This window comes from Myotis lucifugus, unplaced genomic scaffold, assembly GCF_000147115.1.
Source record: "Myotis lucifugus unplaced genomic scaffold, Myoluc2.0 scaffold_706, whole genome shotgun sequence".
Taxonomy (NCBI): Eukaryota; Metazoa; Chordata; class Mammalia; order Chiroptera; family Vespertilionidae; genus Myotis; species Myotis lucifugus.
This window is the reverse complement of record NW_005871754.1, coordinates 4,215-20,589: the sequence shown is the minus strand read 5'-3', so window position 1 is coordinate 20,589 and position 16,375 is coordinate 4,215. Positions and strand designations below refer to the sequence as shown.

General features: G+C 39.6%; 2 pseudogenes; one reads left to right on the top strand and one right to left on the bottom strand.

The window, feature by feature from the left end:
- Positions 1-1,519: 1,519 nt before the first annotated feature.
- Positions 1,520-3,898, top strand: LOC102420944 (annotated as a pseudogene).
- A 6,608-nt stretch (positions 3,899-10,506) lies between these two features.
- LOC102420627 overlaps positions 10,507-16,375 on the bottom strand; it is a 9,597-nt pseudogene continuing 3,728 nt past the window's right edge.

Sequence of the window (16,375 nt, the reverse complement as noted above, 5' to 3'; positions counted from 1 at the left end):
AACCATAAGTAACACAGTAAGTGAAACATACACAAAACACAATGATGGACCACTCACCCACAAAAATACTAACACATATGACTCATGGACTCATCTGGTAACACTCAACTCACCACATATACATAACTCAAGCGCTGTACACACATCACTAAAAGCACACAAGACCGCTATTAGAAAATCTTACAAGAGCCTGGCCAGTGTTGCTCAGTGGTTGAGTATCGACCTATCAACCAGGAGGTCACGAATCGATTCTGATCAGGATACATGCCTGGTCTGTGGGTTCAATCTCTAGTGGGTTGTGTGCAGGAGGCAGCTGATCAATGATTCTGTCTCATCAAACATAGAGACATATGTTTCTATGTCTCTCTCCCTCTCTCTTCTCTGAAATCAATAAAAAATATTTTTGTAAAAAGTCACAAGAAACACGTACCACAGCACATATGCACATCCAGCCACACACACACTACAACAAGTAGCACACACCCTCTATTACTGAGAGGCAGGCCTCCACCTTTCTGACCATCCCCTTCCAGGGACGGGTGTCTACCTGGTGCAGTTAAGGATATTCAGTCACAGGCAGTCATTAAACCAGCAACAACATCCAATCACTTGGTCACATACACATGGTCTCATACACACAGAGAAAATCAAACAACACCCCTTCCAGCGCTCACACACGAGTGTGTCACCCACAGCACAGCTCCCATGTGCACCAGTACATGCTGCTGAGCAGAGGTGTGAGCCCTCTCTGACCTGACCTTGGTACCTGGTGAGGTCGGGCGTCTTCCTGTCCAGCAGCAGAGACAACAGTTTCACTCCCGACGCTCAGCTGTGATGCCAGTGTTTATGATGACAGCCATGAATCAGGAGTCCCTCACCACACGCCAAGAAGTGACAACTTGTTCTACATGCATGAAAACAGGACTTTGAGTCAGATACATAGCTCCCACAGACACACACACTTACACATGCAACTATTAAATACCAGGTACACAAGCATATAAAATACATGCGGACACACACAGACAAATTCATGGACTCAGAGTCTCACTCATGAACCCACTAGCACACAGGCAGATCAAGGGCTAAGTGCAGATTTCCAGCTCCTCTCACCTGGGCTCCTCATTGGTGAGTTCAGACACCTTCTGCTCCAGACTGTCGCCCATCTCCTCAGGTTTTCTTCAGGAGACCTAATATCTAGACACACAGAAGAAATCTGGGGCCTTGGCACTTCTACTGACTTTCCTTTTCCTTAACCAGCTCCAGAGAAATGAGTCCACAGATGACACTTAAATACTAATGAGAAACTGCAACCAAGTCCCCAAGCTTGTGGCTGATTTCTGACTGCCCTTTGGAAGCTGTGTGTCCAAGAGCCAGAGGGACTGGAGTCCTAGGGGACAGTGTTCCTGATTCCGGTCATGCCCTGGACTGCTTTGTTCTTGGGCATTGCTCCAGCTGGGACAAAGGATTTTTCAACTTAACGTTTTAAATAATTTTAAACATAGAGAAAAATTGTAAAATGCCACATAGGTTTGGAGAAAAGTGGGTTTCCAGTTGTGAGTATGCAAAACACAGAGTTTATTATTTATTATTATGGTATTATTTTTCATGGTAACATACACAAGAGAAAACCAAACATGCTCTCCATCTCTCTAAGCATACTTTTGCCCTAACCTTTAATTTTCTAATACAGTGACTGCCAGGTTATCTACTGGGAAGTTACTATTTTTTAAAGTTACAATTCTAACCTTGTAATAAATAGATATCATTTAGGTAAGTATTTTGATACTATACAAACATAACTTTTCCTTTACTAAAATTTCAACTCATTATATTTGACATCCATTGGTGATTCTTATATTTTGAAAATTATTGCAAATGTTGCCAAATTGTGATATTATAATTCCACTAGAGGCCCAGTGCATGAAATGTGTGCACTGGTAGGGTTCCTAGCAGCTGCCGGCTGCCGCCTGGGTCCTCCTTCCTTTCCCCTGGTCACCTGCCACCGCCACCCGCCAGGCCCTCCCTCTCTTCCCCCCACTGGCCCTGCCCCCTGGTTGAACTGCAGGAAAAACTCTCTGTGGAGGGGACAATTTGCATACTACACTTTTATTATACAAGATTATTTCTTCTAGATTTATAACTTGTATTCTCTTATTAGAAGAAAATTACTCTTTTTCCCTCTCATTCGTTTACTTTTATTGCTTAGAGTATTACATATATCTCCTTTTTCCCCCCTTGACAATCCCCCAGCCTCACCACCCCCCAGTGTCTTATGTCCATTGGTTATGCTTATATACATGCATAAAAGTCCTTCAGTTGATCTCTTACCCACCCCCCACCCCCGCTCCCCAACCCTCCCCAGCCTTCGGTTGTAGTTTGACAGTCTGTTCTATGCTGCTCTGCCTCTGTATCTGTTTTTGTTCATCAGTTTATAATGGTCCTTATTATCCATAAATGAGTGAGATCATGTGGTATTTTTCTTTCATTGACTGGCTTATTTCACTTAGCATAATGCTCTCCAGTTCCATCCATGCTATTGCAAATGGTAAGAATTCCTTCCTTTTTACAGCAGCATAGTATTCCATTGTGTAGATGTACCAGTTTTCTAATCCATTCATCTACTGATGGGCACTTAGGCTGTTTCCAAATCTTAGCTATGGTGAATTGTGCTGCTATGAACAGGGGTGCATATATCCTTTCTGATTGGTGTTTCTGGTTTCTTGGGATATATTCCTAGAAGTGGGATCACTGGGTCAAATGGGAGTTCCATTTTTAACTTTTTGAGGAAACTCCATACTGTCTTCCATAGTGGCTGCACCAGTCTGCATTCTTCATTAGTTTTTTATTTATTCATTTATGTCATTATGGACTTTTATAGGCACCCACACTCCTGGATGTTATGAGGTTGTATGTAGCATAAACACTTTGTAATATTGATTGATTACATGTAAGACAAGTCAAAAAAAATTCCTAGTGAAGAAGCACAAAATTTGGTGGAGTTCACAGATGAAGAGGGATACGGGCGTTATCTGGATCTCCATGACTGTTATCTCAAATACATTAACCTGAAGGCCTCTGAGAAGCTGGATTATATCACATACCCGTCTATCTTTGACCAGTTATTTGACATTCCTAAAGAAAGGAAGAATGCAGAGTACAAGAGATACTTGGAGATGCTGCTTGAGTACCTTCAGTATTACACAGATAGAGTGAAACCCCTCCAAGATCAGAATGAACTTTTTGGGAAGATTCAAAATGACTTTGAGAAGAAGTGGGAGAATGGTACCTTTCCTGGATGGCCGAAAGAGACAAGCAGAGCCCTGACACATGCTGGAGCCCATCTTGACCTCTCTGCTTTCTCCTCCTGGGAGGAGTTGGCCTCCCTGGGTCTGGACAGATTGAAATCTGCACTCTTAGCTTTAGGTCTGAAGTGTGGCAGGACCCTAGAGGAGCGAGCCCAGAGGCTATTAAGCACCAAAGGGAAGTCCCTGGAGGCTTGGACACCTCCCTGTTCGCCAAAAATCCCAAGTCAAAGGGCACCAAACGAGATACTGAGAGGAACAAAGACATTGCTTTCCTTGAAGCCTAGATCTACGAATATGTGGAGATTCTTGGGGAACAGCGACATCTCACTCATGAAAATGTCCAACGCAAACAGGCAAGGACAGGAGAAGAGCGAGAAGAAGAAGAGGAAGAGCAGATCAGTGAGAGTGAAAGTGAAGATGAAGAGAACGAGATCATTTACAACCCCAGAAACCTGCCCCTGGGCTGGGACGGCAAACCCATTCCCTACTGGTTGTACAAACTCCACGGCCTAAACATCAACTACAACTGGGAGATCTGTGAAAACTACACCTACCGAGGCCCCAAAAATTTGGGTAATGAAGAGAGATAAGAGAGAGGTGTATATGGATTTAGAGCAGGGGATTGGAAATTAGATATATAAGTAGGGTGAAATTAAAACAGGGGGTAAAAAGAAGGAATAGGGAAAATCTACAGCAGGAATGGGGTAAGAGAAAGAGGACAACAAAAGGGGAAAAGTGAGGGAGAGAGTTTTGGCATAAAGGTAAAGTTGAGGTAGAGAAAAATGATGCTAACGGAAAGATGAAAATAGAATATAGAACACTAATTCCAAAATAAAATAAAGAAAAAATAAAATGACACTTTATTTTTTTTAAATATATTTTATTGATTTTTCACAGAGAGGAAGGGAGAGAGATAGATAGTTAGAAACATCGATGGGAGAGAAACATCGATCAGCTGCCTCCTGCATATCTCCCACTGGGGATGTGCCCGCAACCCAGGTACATGCCCTTGACCAGAATCGAACCTGGGACCTTTCAGTCCGCAGGCCGACGCTCTATCCACTGAGCCAAACCGGTTTCGGCAAAATGACACTTTAAAAAAAGGTAAAATGGTAGTAGTAATAATACTGGTAAAAATAAAAATGTAGTAATTAAAAAGGTAAAATCAGGTGATGAAAAAAGAAAAAATTAGTTTCTTAATTAAAGGTGAAAAGAAGAAAAAAAATAAAAAATAAAAATGTACAGTAGTGAAGGTTCTTCACTTCTTCTACTCTTCTGTCTGGCACGCCTTAGTCCTGTCAGGTATTCAGGAAAGTGTTGAAGTTCCCTGCGATACACTGTTCCTCCGTGTTGTAAACCACAGTCCTGATTTTAAAGCAGGCCTTATTTGTTTCCCAGACTGCCTTTATTTGTGTTTATAGAAGAGACAGTTTGTGGTTCAGCCCCTGGGTGGCAGTGTTTCTGGATTGACCTCCGAGGCTCAATTGAAGTCAATCCTGAGGGTATGATGAAGGACATGCCCATATTTTTATCTTCATCTCGAAAATTAAAAATGTTTGGAAAGAATGGTCATATAAGCTAAATAAACGTATAAACAGAAAGAAGAAATATCCATTTGAAGTATAATATTCCCTATGGTCCCTATGGCATTATTTAAAGACATTATAGATTTTTTCTCTTGGATAACGGACCTTTCAGCTTTAAACAGACATCACGTCCTGCTACATATGTATCTACACAAATATATCTCTTATTCTCTGAGTTATAATCTTTTATCATTTAATATTCATTTTGAAACTTTAGTTGTGCTTATTTTGCCCACAAGGATTCTAAATTATCTCAGACAAGCTTACTGGGAAATATATGTAAAAGCAACACAAGAAGCAGAAGCTGGAAACTAAGAAGCTAAAGGAATGTTTACCCACTGCAGGTGGGTCAGGAGTGGGACAGGGAGAATGGGAGATGGAAACAGCATAGCTGTTGATATGTGACCTGTAACTTGCAATATATTTATACATTTTAAAGCCCATGATTTCTAATTGATATCTCCAATTCGAGTTTGACCCCATAGAGTTCTTTCCAGCCTCTCCTTTTCCATGTACATAGCTCCCTAGAGAGAGAGGGACTCCCTTTTCCTCAATGTTTACTTATTTGCTGAGTCTTTGGATAGATGGTGAGTTGTGTCAAATCTTGACTCACACCACTGTCAGTGACACACTAAGTACAGCTTAAAACTTTGTTGTCAGGTTTGTTTTATTATTGTGAGAGTATATGGTCATAATTCTGGGTTCAAGAATTATTTAGGGTACTTCTTTTATTTTCCTCTTTGGTGTGATTATAGTGTATAATAGGATTATAGTTAGGTTCACTTATATTGTTTTATTCTATTTTGCTTTTTTCACCACTCTTCTATTTATTTTTAGTGGTAAAAGACAACATAGTCAAAAGGACACAAATAATTCTAACCCCTCCCCTCTGACAGCTGTTGGTCTACTCTAGATTACAATATCATTTATTGACATTGTTTAATAAAACCATACACATGTCAAGTGTACAGCCAAATAAAACAACACCTGCATACTGCATTGTGCACTCACCACCCAAAGTTATTTCTCTTTCCCTCTCCTTTGATCCTCCCTTTATTCACTTCCACCTCCTCCCAAAAACCCCTTTTCCTCTGGCACTCACCATACTGTTTTCTGTGTCTACATATGATATATATTTTTTCTTGTTTTATTCCTTCACCATTTTTTCGATCTGACAGTTGTCAGTCTACTCTATGTATCTATGCTTTTGTTTCTATTTTGTGTATTTATTATTACTTTGAACATTAGATTACACACATAAGTGAGATCATATGGCATTTGTCTTTCTCTGACTAGCTTATTTCTCTTAGCATAATAATTTCCAGGTCCATCCATGCTGTCTCAAAAGGAAAGATTTTCTTTTTTTCTGCCGAGTAGTATTCCATTGTGTAAATGTAACATGGGTTTTTTATTCACTCATCTGCTGATGGGCACTTAGGCTGTTTTTGGATCTTAACTACTTCCTGTGTTTCTCTATATTTAAATGGGAAGGTATATGAATATTTTACTTACCTTTCATTTTTACATGACATATAGCATGCTATAAATGCTCTTTTACACATTGCTTTTTAAAATTTAACAATATATTCTATTTCCCCATATTGATTCATAAATATCTCTGTTCTTATATTTCTCCCTGTTGTAAAATACTATATTGCATTGATGTTCTATAAAGTTTTCTTTATGGGTCCTAGTATGAGATATTGGTGTTGAGTGTCCTAAATGCCACCTAATTGTATACCTCCGATGGCTAATTAGATACATTTTGTGTTTTGTATATTAAACTACAATTAAAAATTAAAGAGAAAGTAAGAGGTAATATCTACATACAGCATGTAAAAGAATTATAAAATAATAATAATATATGATCAATAAGTAAACAAAGGGGAATGAAATAAGAATATATATTTGATTAATCAAAAGGGAGGAAGATAAGAGACAATACAGAAACTCTAATCAGAAAGGATATATGCATCTCTATGTTCATAGCAGCACAATTCACCATAGCTAAGATTTGGAAACAGCCTAAGTGCCCATCAGCAGATGAGTTGATTAGAAAACTGTGGTACATCTACACAATGGAATACTACGCTGCTGTAAAAAAGAAGGCATTTTTACCATTTGCAACAGCATGGATGGAATTGGAAAGCATTGTGCTAAGCAAAATAAGCCAGTTGGAGAAAGATAAATATCACATGGTCTCACTCATTTGTGGAATATAATGAACAACATAAAGTGAACAAAAATAGAACCAGAGTCATAGAAGCATTGAACAAACTGTCCAACCTAGGAGGGCGGGCGGGGAGTGAAGGGGTAAGAGATCAACCAAAGGACTTGTATGCATGCATATGAGCATAACCAATGGACACAGACGGGGAGGGGAGGTGAGGGAATGTGCTGGGGGGTGGGGGAAGTAAAGGAGAGGTCAATGTGGAATAAAGGAGACTTATGTAATACTTTAAGCAATAAAGAATTTAAATAAAATAAAAAGGAAAAAAGAAATGTGAAGCAGGTGTATCAAATAAAAATCGGTAATATGAAAAATATAAATTTAGATATATTATTATATTAGATAGCAATAGATAAAATTCTGCACAAATATCATAATTGTTGCTTTACATAAAAAAAGAGCAAATACAACTTTACACTGTTAGTGATGGACACCTCACAGATATAAAGACATAGCAAAGTTTAGAGTGATGGAAATAATACCATGTAAACACTAACCACGAGTAAGGGGCATCTTTACTACCAATGCTATACTAGTATCTATATCTTTACCTGTATCTTTATCTGTACTTATATATCTATATTGTATATCTATCTATATCAATAGCTTTAGCTATACTATATCTATACTAATATCAGAACTAGACGAGGTGTTAAGGTAGGACCCATTGCTAGTTGTATGCTGTTAAATGCATTCTTTTTTAATTTAAATTCTTTATTGTTGAAAATATTATATATGTCTCCTTTTTCCACCCATTGACCTCTCTCCGGCCACTTCTGCCCCCCAGCACATGCCCTCACTCCCCTACTGTCTGTGTCCATTGGGCATGCTTATATACATCCATACAATTCCTTTGGTTGATCTCTTACCCTACCCCATCCCCTGCCTTCCCTCTGAGGTTGGACAGTCTGTTCGATGCTTCTATGTCTCTGGATCTATTTTTATTCATCAGTTTATGTTGTTCATTATATTCCACAAATGAGTGAGATCATGTGATATTTATCTTTCTCCGACTGGCCTATTTTGCTTAGCATAATGCTCTCCAGGTCCATCCATGCTGCTGCAAATGGTAAGAGTTCCTTGTTTGTATAGCAGCATAGTATTCAATTGTGTAGATTTACCACAGTTTTTTTATACATTCATCTGCTGATGGGCACTTAGGCTGTTTCCAAATCTTAGCTATGGTGAATTGTGCTGCTATGAACATAGAGATGCATATATCCTTTCTGATTGGTGTTTCTGATTTCTTGGGATGTATTCCTAGAAGTGGGATTACTGAGTCAAATGGGAGTTCCATTTTTAGTTTTTTGAGGAAACTCCATACTGTTCTCCACAGTGGCTGCACTAGTCTGCATTCCCACCAGCAGTGCACAAGGGTTCCTTTTTTTTCTGCATTCTCACCAGCACTTGTCATTTGTTGATTTGCTGATGATAGCCATTCTGACAGGTGTGAGATGGTACCTCATTGTCGTTTTGCATCTCTTGGATGATTAGTGACTTTTAGCATGTTTTCATATGTCTCTTGGCCTTCTGTATGTCCACTTTCAAGAAGTGTCTATTTAGGTTCTTTGCCCATTTTTTTATTGGATTGTTTATCTTCCTTTTAGGTTGTATGAGTTCCCTATAAATGTTGGAGATTAAACCCTTATCGGTGATAACATTGGCAAATATGTTCTCCCATGCAGTAGACTCTCTTCTTGTTTTGTTGATGGTTTCTTCTGCTGTGCAGAAGCTTTTTATTTTGATGTAGTCCCATTTGTTTATTTTTTCCTCAGTTTCCATCGTCCTAGGACAGGAGTGGGCAACCTTTTTGTGAGTGCGTGCCAAAACCAGCAAAATCTCTGACTCAAAATTCTTCTGCGTGCCAACCCTAATTTTTTGAGAACATGTTACACCTACTTGATATCTCTTAAGGTGTACGTATGTGAAGAACCTTGAAGAAATAATAAAATTCATTCGAGCGACAAAAACACAGTATATGATGATGAAAAATACATTTATTTTTTAACGTATACATGTACACTGATAGTCCGACAGAAAACTTTATGACTCCGCATGATATTATTAGTGGGATTTTTGCTGCTGCATCACTGATGACAGAGATTTTACATCAGGTCTATGTTTCGTGACCTTCAGAGATATGCACGAGCTACTACTTTCATCCGTCAGGCTACTCCTATTACGAGACTTAACAAAATTCATCGCTGAGAACAAAGATTCCCAAGTGTATGTAGATGAAACCAAAACACTGGTCGGATCTAGGAAGGCAGGGAGAGTTAAGGCAGAGGCATAGAAATTGCTCTTCCCCTCTCTCGTCAATCCATTTCTATGGTCTTTAAGATAACTTGTTATGTAAAATTATTTATTTATCTAAGATGCACCTACACTGAATTTATCTGAAAAATAAAAAAGTCAATATTAAGAAAAAAATTCTAAATGGAAGATTATAAGAGAGGGTTTCTCATGCCAGCAAAAGTTACTGGCGTGCCATGTTTGACACGCGTGCCAAGGGTTGCCCACCCCTGTCCTAGGAGATATGTTGGTAAACATATTGTTATGAGATATGTCTGATATTTTGCTGCCTATGGATTCTTCTAAGATTTTTATGGTTACCCATCTTACATTTAAGTCTTTTATCCATTTTGCATTTATTTTTTGTGTATGGTGTAAGTTGGTGATCTAGTTTCATTTTTTTTGCATGTATCTGTCCAATTTTCCCAACACCATCTATTGAAGAGACTGTCTTGACTCCATTGTATGCTATTGCCAAATATTAATTGAGCATAATGGGTTGGGTCTATTTCTGGGTTCTCTGTTCTGTTCCATTGGTCTTAAAGTCTGTTCTTGTGCCAGTACCAGGCTGTTTTGAGAACAGTGGCTTTGTAAATATAGCTTGATATCTGATATTTAAATGCATTTTAGAAATATTTCCAAGTTTTGCTTTGTAGCACATGCTATTTTTCATAGTGTAATTATCTTGTCATGGGTGATTGGAGTCTACCAACATGATGTCATTGAATGTGATTTGGAGAGATGTGCACAATCAGCTTTGAAGCCAATGTGAACCAGCAAATAATAATCAGTTTGAACAGAAAAAAATAGAAAGTTCACCAGGAATTGATCATGATGGTAAATCAGTGAGTCCTCAATAACATAGTATAAAAATACAAATTCGCAATTATAATTGTGTAACATGTTTTACAAAAGATTTTGCATAGATCTTATAAGGGATTATGAATAAGGGAATAGGAATAAAGAATTATTAACAACCTAATAGCAAATTTGACCAAGTTGAATATTAACAGCACTTGTACATGACAACAGAATGCGCATTCTATTAAGATTATATGGAGATGTCGACCATACAATAATTTTAGGAGATCTACCTCACTGTGCTCCTGACTGCAACAAGAGGATTTAGTGATTGCCCCTTAAAGAACTTAACCCTATTGACACACATGTCTAAGGCCTGTTTTATATCTCTGTTCCTCAGGCTGTAGATGAAGGGGTTTAGCATGGGCGTAACTACTGTATACAGGACTGAAGCAATTATGTCTTTGGAATCCCATGATGAGGAGAAAAAGTAAACACCTGTAGCTGTCCCATAGTATAAAGACACCACAGAGAGATGGGAGCCACAGGTAGAAAAGGTTTTAAAGAGTCTCTTAGTGGAGGGCACCCTCAGGATGATGTTCCCTATACAGATATATGAGCCTAAAATAATGCTCAATGGCAGGAAGGTAAGCATTCCTCCCACAGTGAATATTACCAGCTCATTGAGGTAGATGTCGGAACAGCTCAGCTTCAGGAGCACAATGAGGTCACAGAAGAAGTGGGTGATGGTATTGTTGGCACAGAAAGATAATCTGACCAAGAGGAGGGTGTGCAACAGGGCACTGCCACAGGAAACCATCCAGGAGCCAGCCACCAGCAGCGCACACAGCTCCACCCTCATGATGGTGGTGTAGTGTAGAGGGTGACAGATGGCCACATACCGGTCATATGCCATCAGTGCAAGAAGGAAATTGTCAAGACCACCAAAAAGCAGGAAAAAATACAACTGAGAAATGCATCCCACATAGGAGATGGATTGATGCTGAGTCTGCATGTTCATGAGCATCATAGGGACAGTGACAGAGGAAAAGCAGACATCACTGAAAGCCAAGTGGCTGAGGAAGAAGTACATGGGCGTGTGCAGGCGAGAGTCCAGCCTGATGAGCAGGATGATGAGCAGGTTGCCCAGCACTGTGGTCAGGTACATGCCCAGGAACAGGGTGAAGAACACGCCCTGCTGCCCTGGCGGGATGACCAGCCCCAGGAGGAGGAACTGGGACACGCTGCTCTCGTTCTCAGGCCTCATGCTGCTCTTCTGTCTGCTGGGGATGAAGAAGGCTTGGGAGTCTCAGGACCTAGAAAAGATGAATAGAACATCTCATCTCATACTGTCATTATTGGGAAAACCATTCATTTTTAAATACTTTCATATTAATTTCTCACACCTGTGGATGTGTGCATATTCCTTCTATTCCAACCTGACTCCAAAAAAACATTGAACCCCAAAGTAGTCATAAGACTTCATCACATAGAAGAGGGGTTCGCTGTTTATTCAAATATTACTTTTAACATCATGTCTGTTTCAGAACATCTACTAAGGACTGAAATGCAGCAGTGAACAAGAAAAGCAAGAAGCCCAGTTCTATGAGATTAGATCCTGATGCGCATGAAGGGATAATTTCTACACCAGCCCAGAGCCAAACTATAATAATTCACTGTGGCAGAAACAGAAGATGAGCCCCAGAAACTGGTATCAGTTGTTGGTGCATTGAAGTAACGTGAGACTCCAGGGGTGAGTTGTGGTTCTCAGAGCATTTTCACACTCTGCCTGTGAACCCTCGGGTCCCTTTGGCCTACAGCTGTAAACTCAGACACTCTCAAATGGGTGGCCATTTAAAACCAATTGGTGCCAGAATAGCTCTGAAACCAAAATAGTCCACAAAATATCTTTCATAATATGGTTGAACATTAAGGAGAACATTTGGGTACTTGCCTAAGGACCTCACCTACGTTTCCTAATTAAATGCACCCATCAACCTTACATTCCCAGATTTTAAAACCTCCTCACACCTGCACTAAGAAAAGGTGTTCTTTCACCTATTTTAGTTTTTAAGAATTAAAAACATAAATTATACAAATTTTGTAGGCACACATCAATGTATAAGGAATAGAAGGGCACATGTGTGTGTATCTGTATGTATAATGTATATAATATGTAAGTATATAACTTGCTATGTGTATTATCATTTTCTATATAATAAAAATCACCAAGTATTAGCCACTTCATGGGGTTCTATATAATACATCTGTGTGATCAGAACCCATGCTTTTAACCATTACATATGGAAATTTCCCTTCTCTTTCTTGGGGAAGCCAAGCACAATGTATTACTTTGGAGCTGTGAGGACTCAAAGTTGTCCAAAATTCTGAAACCTCTTACTAGATAATTTCATTTCTTTATATTTATATACCTTCCAACTGACAATAAATCCCCAAATACAGTGGTTCTCAACCTTGGCTGCACATTAGAATCACCTGGGAATCTTTTTAAAATCCTGATTTCTGGGCCTCATTCCAGGTGATTCTAATGTGCAGCCAAGGTTGAGAACCACTGCTCAAATATATTAACATTATATACACAATAACTGTTTACTGGGAACCTCTGTACCATTCACAAAACAAGTGAAGTTCTTTCCATTTTATAGATGTGGAAACTAAGACCAAAAATTTAAGTAACTTTCCCAATGTCTCTCTGCTATTTGATGGTGATTCTGCCCAATAACTTCACACAGCCTGATGTCCTGACATATTTTTTTCCTGGGATATTTCATAAAAGTAAAGAAGAGGTTGCAAAAACTCAGGGACTCAGTCACACTTAGATACATGGAAATAAGAGCAGATTTGTTTCAAGAAACCGGGAGTTGCTTAGAGTGTGGATATCTCAGCTAATGGTACCCCAGAAGGAGGAAAGGTAAGGACATACTTGATTTCTGACATCCATAAACGCGTGCGCGCACACGCGCGCACACACACACACACAGTGCTGATTTGAGGATTCTACTCACCTTTGACCACGTTCCCATCCTAAGTGAAGAATAGCCAATATTTGGTTCAGCTCAAAAACACTGTCTACATACATACTAATCATAAGTAACACACTAAGTGAGACATATACAACACACAATGATGGATCACTCACTCAAAAACATATACTAACACAATCTGACTCATGACTCATCTCCTAAACACTCAACTCAATGCATATACATAACTTGGCACTGTACACACATCACCAAAAGCACACAAGACCACAAACAATTACAAAATCGCACAAGAGCTTGGCCAGTATAGTTCAGTGGTTGAGCATCGACCTATGAACCAGAAGGTCACGGCTTGATTCCCAGTCAGGACACATGCTAGTGTTTTGGGCTCGATACCCAGGGCGGGGGGGTGCATACAGGAGACAGCTGATCAATGATTCTTTCTCATCATTTATGTCTCTATGTCTCTCTCCTTCTCCCTTCCTCTCTGAAATCGATTATATGTATATAAAATCTCACCAGAAACACTCATCACAACACATATGCACACCCAGCCACACACTCACCACAACAAGTAGCACACACCCTCCTATTACTGAGAGGCAGGCCCACCCTTCTGACCATCCCCTTCCAGGGGACGGGTGTCTACCTGGTGCAGTTAAGCCTGTTCAGTCACAGGCAGTCATTAAATCAGCAACAACATCCCATGCACCTGGTCACATACACATGGTCACATACACACACAGAAAACCAAACAATACACCTTCCAGCGCTCACACACGAGTGTGTCACTCACAGCACAGCTCCCATGTGCACCAGTACACGCGGCTGAGCAGAGATGTGAGCCCTCTCTGAGCTGCCCTTGGTCCTGGTAAGGTTAGGCATCTTCTTGTCCAGCAACAGAGACAATAGTCTCACTCTTGATGCTCAGCTGTGATGCCAGTGTTTATGCTGACAGGCATGAATCAGGAGTCCCTAATCACACGCCAGGAGGCTGATAACTTGTTCTACATCATTAAAACCAGCCTGTGAGTCAGATATATAGCACACTCACACACACAAACGCACACATGCAACTATTAAATAGCATGTACACACATATACAATACATGCAGACACACACACAGTCATGGACACAGAGTCTCATACATGAACCCGCTAGCACACAGGCAGATCCATTTCCAAGTGTAGATTTCCAGCTCCTCTCACCTGGGCTCGTCATTCGTGGGTTCAGACACCTTCTGCTCCAGACTGTTGCATATCTCCTCAGCTTTTCTTCAGGAGACCTAACATCCAGACACACAGAGGCAATAGCTGTGGCCTTGGCACTTCTACAGACTTTCCTTTTCCTTATCCGGCTCCAGAAAAATGAGTTCACAGATAACACTTAACTGCTAATGAGAGTCTGCAACCAAGTCCCCAAGCTTGTGGCTGATTTCTAACTGCGCTTTGGGAGCCATGTGTCCAAGAGCCAGAGGGACTGGAGTCCTAGGGGACAGTGTCCCTTATTCCAGTCATGCCCTGGACACCTTTCTTCTTGGGTGTTGCTCCAGCTGGGAAAAAAGATTTTTCAACTTTTTATTTTGAAATGATTTCAAAGATATGTAAAAGTTGTGAAAGTGATATTAAGAATTCCTGGCAGGCTTCTGCCAGATTCCCTAATGGTTAACATTATATATATATATTTCAGGCTTTGATTTTCAGCATATATTCAGCATATATACCACAGTGCATATAATTAGAAAGCTTATGATATTAATTTTTCCAATTACTAGTGTTTTTATCCTTGATCAATTGGCTAAGGTTGGTGTCTACCAGGTTCTGTACTAAAATATTACCAAATTTTAAAATTACTCTTTTAAGTTTGTAATTAATAGGTACCATTTGATAGTTATTTTGATACTATAAACATAACATTTTTCTTATTAAAATCTCACCCACTATATTTCACATCTACTCCTGATGCTTATGTGGCATATATGGTGACATACTGGTGATTTTTCTAATTCTATCGTTTTTTTCTTTATTAGTTGTATTCTTTTCTTTATGAAAAAAAATTTTAATGTTGACATTAAAGCAGATTCCCCCTTGTCTTCCTCTTTGTCCACCTCTACTATCCTCTCCTCCCTCCTTTTTTGCCTTCATTACACTATTGTACATGTCCATGAGGTATGCAAATATGTTCTTTAGCTAATACTATCAAATTCTTTATCTAGTCATCCCAAGCTTTCTCCCCTCTGGTTTCTGCCTTTCTGTCCTATGTATCCATGCTTCTGATTCCATCTTGTTCATCACTTTATTTGTTAATTAGACTCTACATATTAGTGAGATCATATGGTATTTGTCTTTCTCTGACTTGCTTATTTTGTTAGCACAATACTCTCCAGGTCCATCTATGCTGTTGCAAAGGGTAAGAGTTCCTTCTTTTATACACCCGTGTAGTATTCCATTGTGTAAATGCACCACAGCTTTTTTATAGACTCAACTGCTGATGGGCACGTGGGCTGTTTTCAGATCTTAACAAATGTGAATAGTGTTGCTATGAACATAGGGGTGCATATATTCTTTCTGACTGGTGTTTTGGGATTCGTAGGATATATTTCCAGAAGAGGGATCACTGGGTCGAAAGGCAGTTCCATTTTTAATTTTTTTAAAATATATTTTATTGATTTTTTACAGAGAGGAAGGGAGAGGGAGAGGGATAGAGAGTTAGAAACATCGATGAGAGAGAAACATCGATTCAGCTGCCTCTTGCACACCCCTTACTGGGGATGTGCCCGCAACCCAGGTACATGCCCTTGACCGGAATCGAACCTGGGACCCTTCAGTCCGCAGGCCGATACTCTATCCGCTGAGCCAAACCAGCTAGGGCCATTTTTAATTTTTTGAGGAAACTCCACACTATTGTTCGTAGTGGCTGCACCAGTTTGCATTCCCAGCAACAGTGCCCTAGGGTTTGCTTGTCTCCACATCCTTGCCGGCAGTGTGGTTTGTTGATTTATTGATATGAACCATTCTGGCAGGTGTATGTTGATATTCATTTATAAGAAGGAACTTATCCTTATTCCATACTCATTTTCTTATGTATTCATTTATATCATTACGGATACATGGATTATTTTCTCTGAGTTATTATCCATACTAATCTTATTATTA